Consider the following 7657-nt stretch of genomic DNA (forward strand, 5'->3'; position numbering starts at 1 on the left):
CACCCAGCTCACCAGTAAGCTCCTGCAAATGTTTAGTCCCCTCTTGGTCCTTGCCATCCCAAGTGATTTCCAGTCACTCGTTTTTCAACATGCCGGTACTACGGAGAAAATGCTACCACTCTTAGAAACTTGTTTTCCTGGTAACTTAGCCTCAAGAGTTAACCTCCTGCTCAGCCTTTCCTGCACCTGGTCTGTGCTTCCACACTTAGCATTTTATAGGACCATGGCTTGTTTGTTAGTCTGGGTCCTATACCTAACTGAACTTCCGCATCCTAGGACAGAGCCTGCCTCATGGCCATACTCAAAAAATGTTTAAGTCAGTCAGTTTCTTTCCCCATGAGCACTGAAGTTGGGAATCAGGAAACCTGGGTTTGAATTTGTTTTATGACCTTGGGTAAGTTACACCTGCTGTCGCTATTAACAACAGTGGCGTGAGCCCTGACTGCCAGGAACTGGGCTAGGGTCCATCTCTGCAATGTACACTTATGTTCAAACCAGCAGCACGGCCATCGTCCCTATTTTATAGAGGAGAAATAGACTCGGAGGTTAACTTGCTTAGGGGTGCTCGCTAGTAGGTAGTGGGGTCAGAATTCAAACTCAGATCTGTGTACAAAGCTAGTTCTTAACCTCTTTTTCCCTTTCTCATCTGTAAGATGAAGACGATACTATTTCTCAGGTAATGTGATACTTTATGTGAAAGTACTTAGCACCGTGCATGGCTTGTTATAAACACTCAGTAAATGTTTCCCTTCTTCCGGCATGTTTAGGCTCCTCAATTCTCCTGAATTCAGCTGTATCATCTTCAGCCTTTACAACTCCTATTCTCACCTTTTCCAGGTTATACATTGTGGCAACCAAGTGTTTCTGACCTATTTCGGAAGGGACATGGGAAATTTGGACCTTGATGGATTCCTGTCAGCCCATCTCAAAATGGGTGGGTGGCGGGTCAGTCCCATAACCGCATCCAGCTGGTTGGGCATGTCAGCCCTGTCCCACTGTGCACCAGGAAATCCAGAGCCAGCATTAGGCACAGGCTTATGAGGCACCCTAAACAGAATGGACTTGCTGACCCATTCTGTTAGCCCGGCAGGGGCAAAGGAGCACAGCCGAAAGGTCGCAGCAGCCCTGTTATTAAGAGCTCACAGCTCACCGGGCTGCAAGCACACACAGCAGGGCAAAGCCTGTCTGCCTGGAGTTGCAGGGCAGCCTCAGTTCCTCTGCTTTCTCCCTAGAAGCCTGGGGTATAGCCAGTCACTTCTGGCTATCAGTCACCTCCCATATGCCTTGGAATGTCACTGCTCAGACCCCAGGAAGTGAAGGAGGAACTTCTCTCCCTGCTCCCAGGAGAGGTGCTAGAGACGCTCAGGAATAGGCCCAGACAGCCGAATCACTGCTGCAGCCGCGGGGCTGGCGCTGGGAGGCCCCCTGAGAGTCGGGATGGGGTGGCTGGGGAGGGCGTTGCTAGACCAGAGCAAGGAATAGGTGCCTGTGCGTGTATGCATGTGCACACATGTGCATGCACACACACACACACACACACACCAGCTACCCTGCCCCAAGCCATCCTCAAGTGGAGCAGAGGAGCCAGCAGCAGGTTTTGTTCAGAGGACTTGGCAGTACAGGTACCCGGTTGATCGCTGAAAAGTCGGATCCCCAGGCCCCAAGTAGCTGCTGAGTGGCTGAAGAAGGGCCTGAGGTCGGGGGAGAGACCCCCAGGTCCTCCTTTGGCCTAGGAGGGGGAGGACCATCCAGAGGAGGGGTCTTTGAGAACGACAGGTCTGGTGGGCGAAGTTGAGAACATCCCGGGCCTAGGGGCTTTGGGAGGACACCTCCAGGTCAGGAAGCCTTGTGGTAGACAGGGGTGAGAAGAGGAGAGAGGACACCCTCACACTAGGCAGCCAGCAGGGGGCAGAGAGGGTAAGGCGGGGCTTCCCGACTGGTGGACGGGGCTCATGTGCATGTGCACCACAAGGTGGCAGGTTTTGCCTGACAACCACTCTGTTCCTTGCTGCCTCACTGGGCCTGGCCTTAGGCTGCTGGATGCCTTGGAGAGGACCTTCCCAGGCTCTGCAGAGCCCCCAGTGCCTTGTCCTCGGGTTAAGGGGTAGCCTGAAGCTGACATTCACCTGCCAGCACAGGTGTGGGGTGTGTTCGCGTGCTCTGTCTCACATGATTCTCAGGGGAGCCCCGTGTGGGGACTTTCACTCACACCATGTTTTGATCAGCAGACGAGGTTGGGGAGGTGAAGGGACTCTGAAGTTCTCACAGCCAATGTGTGGTGGAGCCAGGGTTGGAACCCAGAGCTATGTGATTCTAAAGCCACTCACTGCCCCATGCTGCCTGGATGATTACCTTTGTATCAGAGTTCCCACGCCTGTCACCAAGGGGCAATCAACTACAGACCCCTGGGCCCCTGGAAAGCCTGAACTGGAGCAATTTGGGAGAAGAGGAAGAGGGTTTGGAGTTGAGAACAATGAAACTGAAGAGACTGAAGTCATTGAACTTAAAGAGGAGAATGAGGAGAGTCATGGTCCTCAGGTGTGTGTGTGCTTACAGAGTGGGTATTGGGCAGTCTCCTTTGACTTAGAGGAGTACGCTTGAAATGCAGGGAGTTACAATGTGGGAAGAATGCCTTGACATTTCGGATTATTAGACTTTAAAGTGGATCCCTGAGACCTTCCAGTTACCATTCAACAAATGTTTGTGGAGGAGGTGGTTTGACTGCCAAGTACTGGGGATAAAATGGTGATCAAAATAGTCCTGGCCACCGTCCTTGTGCTGGTTTAGTGTGAGGGTGGGGGCGGGAAACAGACCTGTCAACCAGCAAGGAGGAGCTGTGCCGTGGGAACACACGGGCTGTGCACCCAGCCGGGTCCAGGCTGAGGGACGGCCTCCTGGGCAGTCATGGGAAGAATAAGAAGGAATGAGTGGGCGGAGGGGAAGGGTGGGAAGCATGTGTATGTAGCCCACAGAGACCTGAGAGAAGTTCTGCGGGGCTGGAGTGCAGTGTGGGAATTATTTTACAGTGTTCTAAGTTCTTAACTGTCCAAGACTGCTTAAGAGTTGTTCTGTCTGAAGGCAAGAGAATGGGTTCCCTGATCTCGTATTACGTGGAGCCATATCTTACCTGGAGGCTGGATCCTGAAGTCTGTGCATATGTCCTATATCATGAATAGTCAAAGTTCCCATTGAGCTATCCTTTTGAAAGGCATCACGTTGGTGACCGGCACAGGTCCTTAGGGGAGTCCATTGGTTTTCTCCAGGGATGGGACCAATCATGGTTTATTTGGTTGAGCACAAGGTTAACCAGTTGGCTGGTGTTTAGGGACTGTGGTGTGTAAAGTACTAGGGCTCCCATACCTCTCACTGAGGGGCAATTGACTGCAGTCAATTCCTGTGTCTCCCCAGGAAAGGCCCATCTTGGGGCAATTTGGGAGAATAAAGGGGATTCAGAATCACACAGTATCATGTGACACTCACCAAGATAGGCATTCGGGATCCCCGCTGGATTCTCCTCACCGGTCTCAGGCTCACTCCAGAGCAGGAGCCCATGGGAGCAGTAAGCTCACCCATAGTGGATAGAAATGCCTGCACTGTTTACAGATTACTAATCTCACCTTTAAAAAATCCCAGATAATAATTTGAATGCATAAAAGTCAAATGTGCATATCATGTGATTCTATGGTATTCATTTGGTTCCCTGTTGTTCCTCTAGCTCCCTGCACCCTCTCATCTGCAGCAGCTAATTATCAAGCTCTGAAGCTTGTGTTTTAACCCAAATACCCAATGGAGGCTTGACCTCCACGGTGATAAATTAGCATTCCTTTTTTTTTTTTTTGTGCTGAGGAAGATTTGGCCTGAGCTAACATCTCTGCCAGTCTTCCTCTGTGTTGTATGGGTTGCTGCCACAGCATGGCTGACGAGTGGTATAGGTCTGCACCCAGGATCTGAACCCACAAACCTGGGCTGCCAAAGTGGAGTGTGCTGAACTTAATCAGTACGCTATGGGGCCGGCCCAATTAGCACTTTTTTTTAAGGAGAGAGATTTGGGTTTTAGAAAGGCTCTTAAGTCAAGCCAGTGATGGGAGTGATTGAATGATTAAGTTGGGTAGTTCTAACCTCAGCCAATAAGAATACGTGATGACTGTAGTAATGGTTGTAGATTTTGTGTATGGCACACAAACTGCCTGAAAGCAGGCCCCAAAACTTCCTGGAGCTGTGGCTGCATCAATAAAATAAGAATTTAACTTTTTAAAGTGACTTCTTTGAAGCAGCTGATATTCATTTGGATGGAAAAGTATGTTTGCTAAATTGTTTATGTAGTTGTAAATTGTAATAAACAATTATTATGTTTCTTGTAGCCACACCTCCTATGCAGCCTTCTCTGGACACCATCCTCTTAGCCATTTTGTGTGCATATGTGAGAATGAAAGTTTGGATGCAGGTCTGTCCCCAGAGAAGACACATGGCTACATTTTCTACCATGTCCATAGAGGACATTCCTGTACACATCCTTTCTCCCATCCCCACTTCTTCTCACCAGTCTCACACACAGCCACACGCACACACACTTAAACATCATGCCACACAGCTTTGAACATTCACAGCACACATACACCTCCTTGAACATTCACAGCACACACCCCCCCCCAAGAGCTTTAAATATTCTCATCACACATATACATACCCTTGAGTGTTCAACCACACACAAACCCTTGAACGCTTGCTCCTGTCACACATTTATACGAACCCTTGAAGTCCCTCTGATACACACATACCCTTGAACAGTCCCGCTAACATGCACATGCACGTTCTACACACACACACCCCTTTGAAACTGATGTCATAATACACATGCGCATTCTTGAACATTCACATCCTACATAGGCTCTTTAGTATTCGCCTCACATACCGTTCAGGTTGTTGCCTGTTGCTCTCAGACCCACTCCCCACCCTTCCCCTGCTGTGCTCTGCAGTGTGCGTGTGTCTGTGTGTGTGGTGTGTATTCGGGGGAGGTGCTGATCCTTGAAAATTACATTTCTCAAGCCTTCTTGCTACTGGTTTCCGGTTGGGTTTGGCTAATGAGAGGTGCTGGTGAGAGATTGGAGGGCGAAGGGAGAAGGCAGATATTTCTCCTCATTCTTTCTTAGGTGCACGCCTGATGTCCCCTCTGCGGTCCCGTCTCCCGCAGGCAGCCGTCTGCATGATTCCAGTTCCTGCAGGATGGTTGAGGCTCCTGGCGGCACCACCTGCCTCCTCTGTGCCTCCAGCTCTAGGGCTGGCGGTGGCTCTACTCATGCTGATCCCTGGGTTGCTTCGCCATTGCCTGTTTTTGATTTTTGGTCTTTCCAACACTTTTGTGACTAGTTCCTCTATTGAATCCCCTCTTCTGAACTCCCTGGCATGGGTGACTTTTCCCTAACCAGACCCTGACTGCTGCTCAGGTGACATCTACGCTTTAGAATGTTCTCGTCCCTGACTGATGGTCTTTCCTCCAAGTGTGCTGGGATCTTTGTTGGATCCAATCCTGGTACAGAGCAGATGTTCAGTGTTTGTTGAATGAATGAGTGCAGTGACCTTCCCCCCGGCGCCCACCCATTCCAGGATTTTTCTGGGGCGGAGCTTGTTGTAGCCCTGAACTAGGTGGCTCAGGGGCATCTTCAGCCTTCTCTGCATGGATCACAAATGACAACAGTGAGCCCAGCCTCGTGGGGGTCCACGTCATCTAGACCAGAGCATTTGGAGAGTGTTGGGAGAATGGCCCTCAGCCGAGTCGTGGAAATGTTCATGGAGCCTCCTGCATAACCAGATTTAGCATCAGTAGGCCAGAGCAAGGGTTTCAGGAGCAAGGGCACTCTCGCTGCCTGACATAAATAGGAAAGGATGGGGGGGTCTCTCTTTCCTTAACAGTTGGGTTGTGCACCTGTGGTCTGAACACTGGCCCCCAAATCTGAATTCCTAGTTCTGAAGCTGGCTGTGGCGAGCTGTTCTTTGTGTCAGAGTTCTTGCCTATGGAATCACGAGGGACTATTACCCGTCACTTGTTCCTGTTCGCAAAATGTCTAAGGACCTGTTGGATCTTGAACGAGTAATACGCCCCCATGTGGGCCTCGGTTTCCTCGACTGGGACATAAGGAAGTTGGACTCACAGTGCTGGTGGGGGCTGCCACGCGCTGGTGATTGGGTTTTGGCGATCAGGGTGGGTCCCAGGCAGTATATGTGGTGTCCACAAGGGAGGCGCCACACACAAATGCATCCATGGCCCTGGATGATCCAGGCCAAAAGCTGGGCTGCCCAGGGCTTCAGAAAGCCCAGGCTGCCCCTTCTCCAGAGCCTCCTGGCATGTGAGGGCCTCTGAGTGGCCACCCACCTGTTACACACTGAGTTAAAGCATTGAAGGCCACTGCAAGTATGCAACGATGTGGTGAGGTGGAAGTCGCCAACCAAGTCACCAACACATTAGGACGAGCTCATGGGATTAAGCAGAGTCATGAAGAGGGTGTGGGAACCCAGGAGAGGTGAGATTTGAAAGGGAAGAAGAGCCAGGGAGAAAGTAATAGCGCCAACATCCAAACATTTCACACGTATTTGATTCAATTTAATATATTTTTACTTCGAGCAGACTGTTTTGCTAGATTCTCCCTGTCATCTGGTGTCCTGAATTTATGTGATCTTTACAACAAGCCCGAGGAAGGCAGGGCCGTGTAAATATCACTAATGGACAGGCGAAGGGAGCTGAGAGCTGGGGAAGTGAAGTGGCGTGGCCCTCGTCACACCTCTGGCCAGTGGCAGAGCTGTTACTGAAATCCAGGTCTTCAGGAGCCATGAAGGACACCCTGGGGTACCAGAAACAGTCAATATGGTGGGCGCCTGCCTTAGGGTGGCCTTGGGTGAGTCTGTCTGGCGAGCAGCACCTGACGTGTGACAGGGAGGCAGTGCTGGCTGGATTCAAACCCAGCAGTGGGCCACGCAGGTGAGCTCCTTCAGTCCCCTGCTTCCACCTCCTCTAGATCTGGAATAATAAGGCCCAGAGAGGGCCAGTCTTGTTTTAGGCCTCAAACAGAGCCCGAGGCAAGGATGAGCAACCCTGGGAGTCCTGACTCCCAGACTGGGGCTTTTGCCCAGATGCCGTGTGGAGTCTCCCTGACCCCAGCATGAGATCCGATACCTTCTGGAAGGCTCTGAAAGCCTAGGGGCCTCCCCTCCTGCCCTCACATACCAGGCTCTGAGGAGCCCCCTGGCAGGGCTCCTTGGCCCTCCTGACCCCCTCCCAGCAAAGTAGGGATTTCCCAGCACCCCGGGGCCTGTGGAGTAGGGCGGGCCAGGCTTTTTGCTGTGCACAGCTTTCCCTGGGATTACAACACAGTGCACCTGACGGAATATGAGTCATCCACGTTTATGGATTATGTGGAAATTGAATTGTGGAAATCTCCCCGGCCATCTGGTCCTGGTGCCGCTAGCCAGGGCCTCCCAGAGGCCTTCTCAGGTCCTGCGCAGGGCTGGGGCAGGGCCGGGGGTGCTGGCTGTGCCTAGGGCCAGGCCAAGATTTCCCAGGGGCCTGGAAGGGTCTCTGCCCCAGCACTGGAGCGAGGAAGGCAGGACAGGGCGGCTGCAGCTCAGGCAGGGATGTGAAAGCCCATTCATTCCTGTTAATGGT

This window comes from Equus przewalskii, chromosome 1, assembly GCF_037783145.1.
Source record: "Equus przewalskii isolate Varuska chromosome 1, EquPr2, whole genome shotgun sequence".
NCBI classification, from domain to species: domain Eukaryota; kingdom Metazoa; phylum Chordata; class Mammalia; order Perissodactyla; family Equidae; genus Equus; species Equus przewalskii.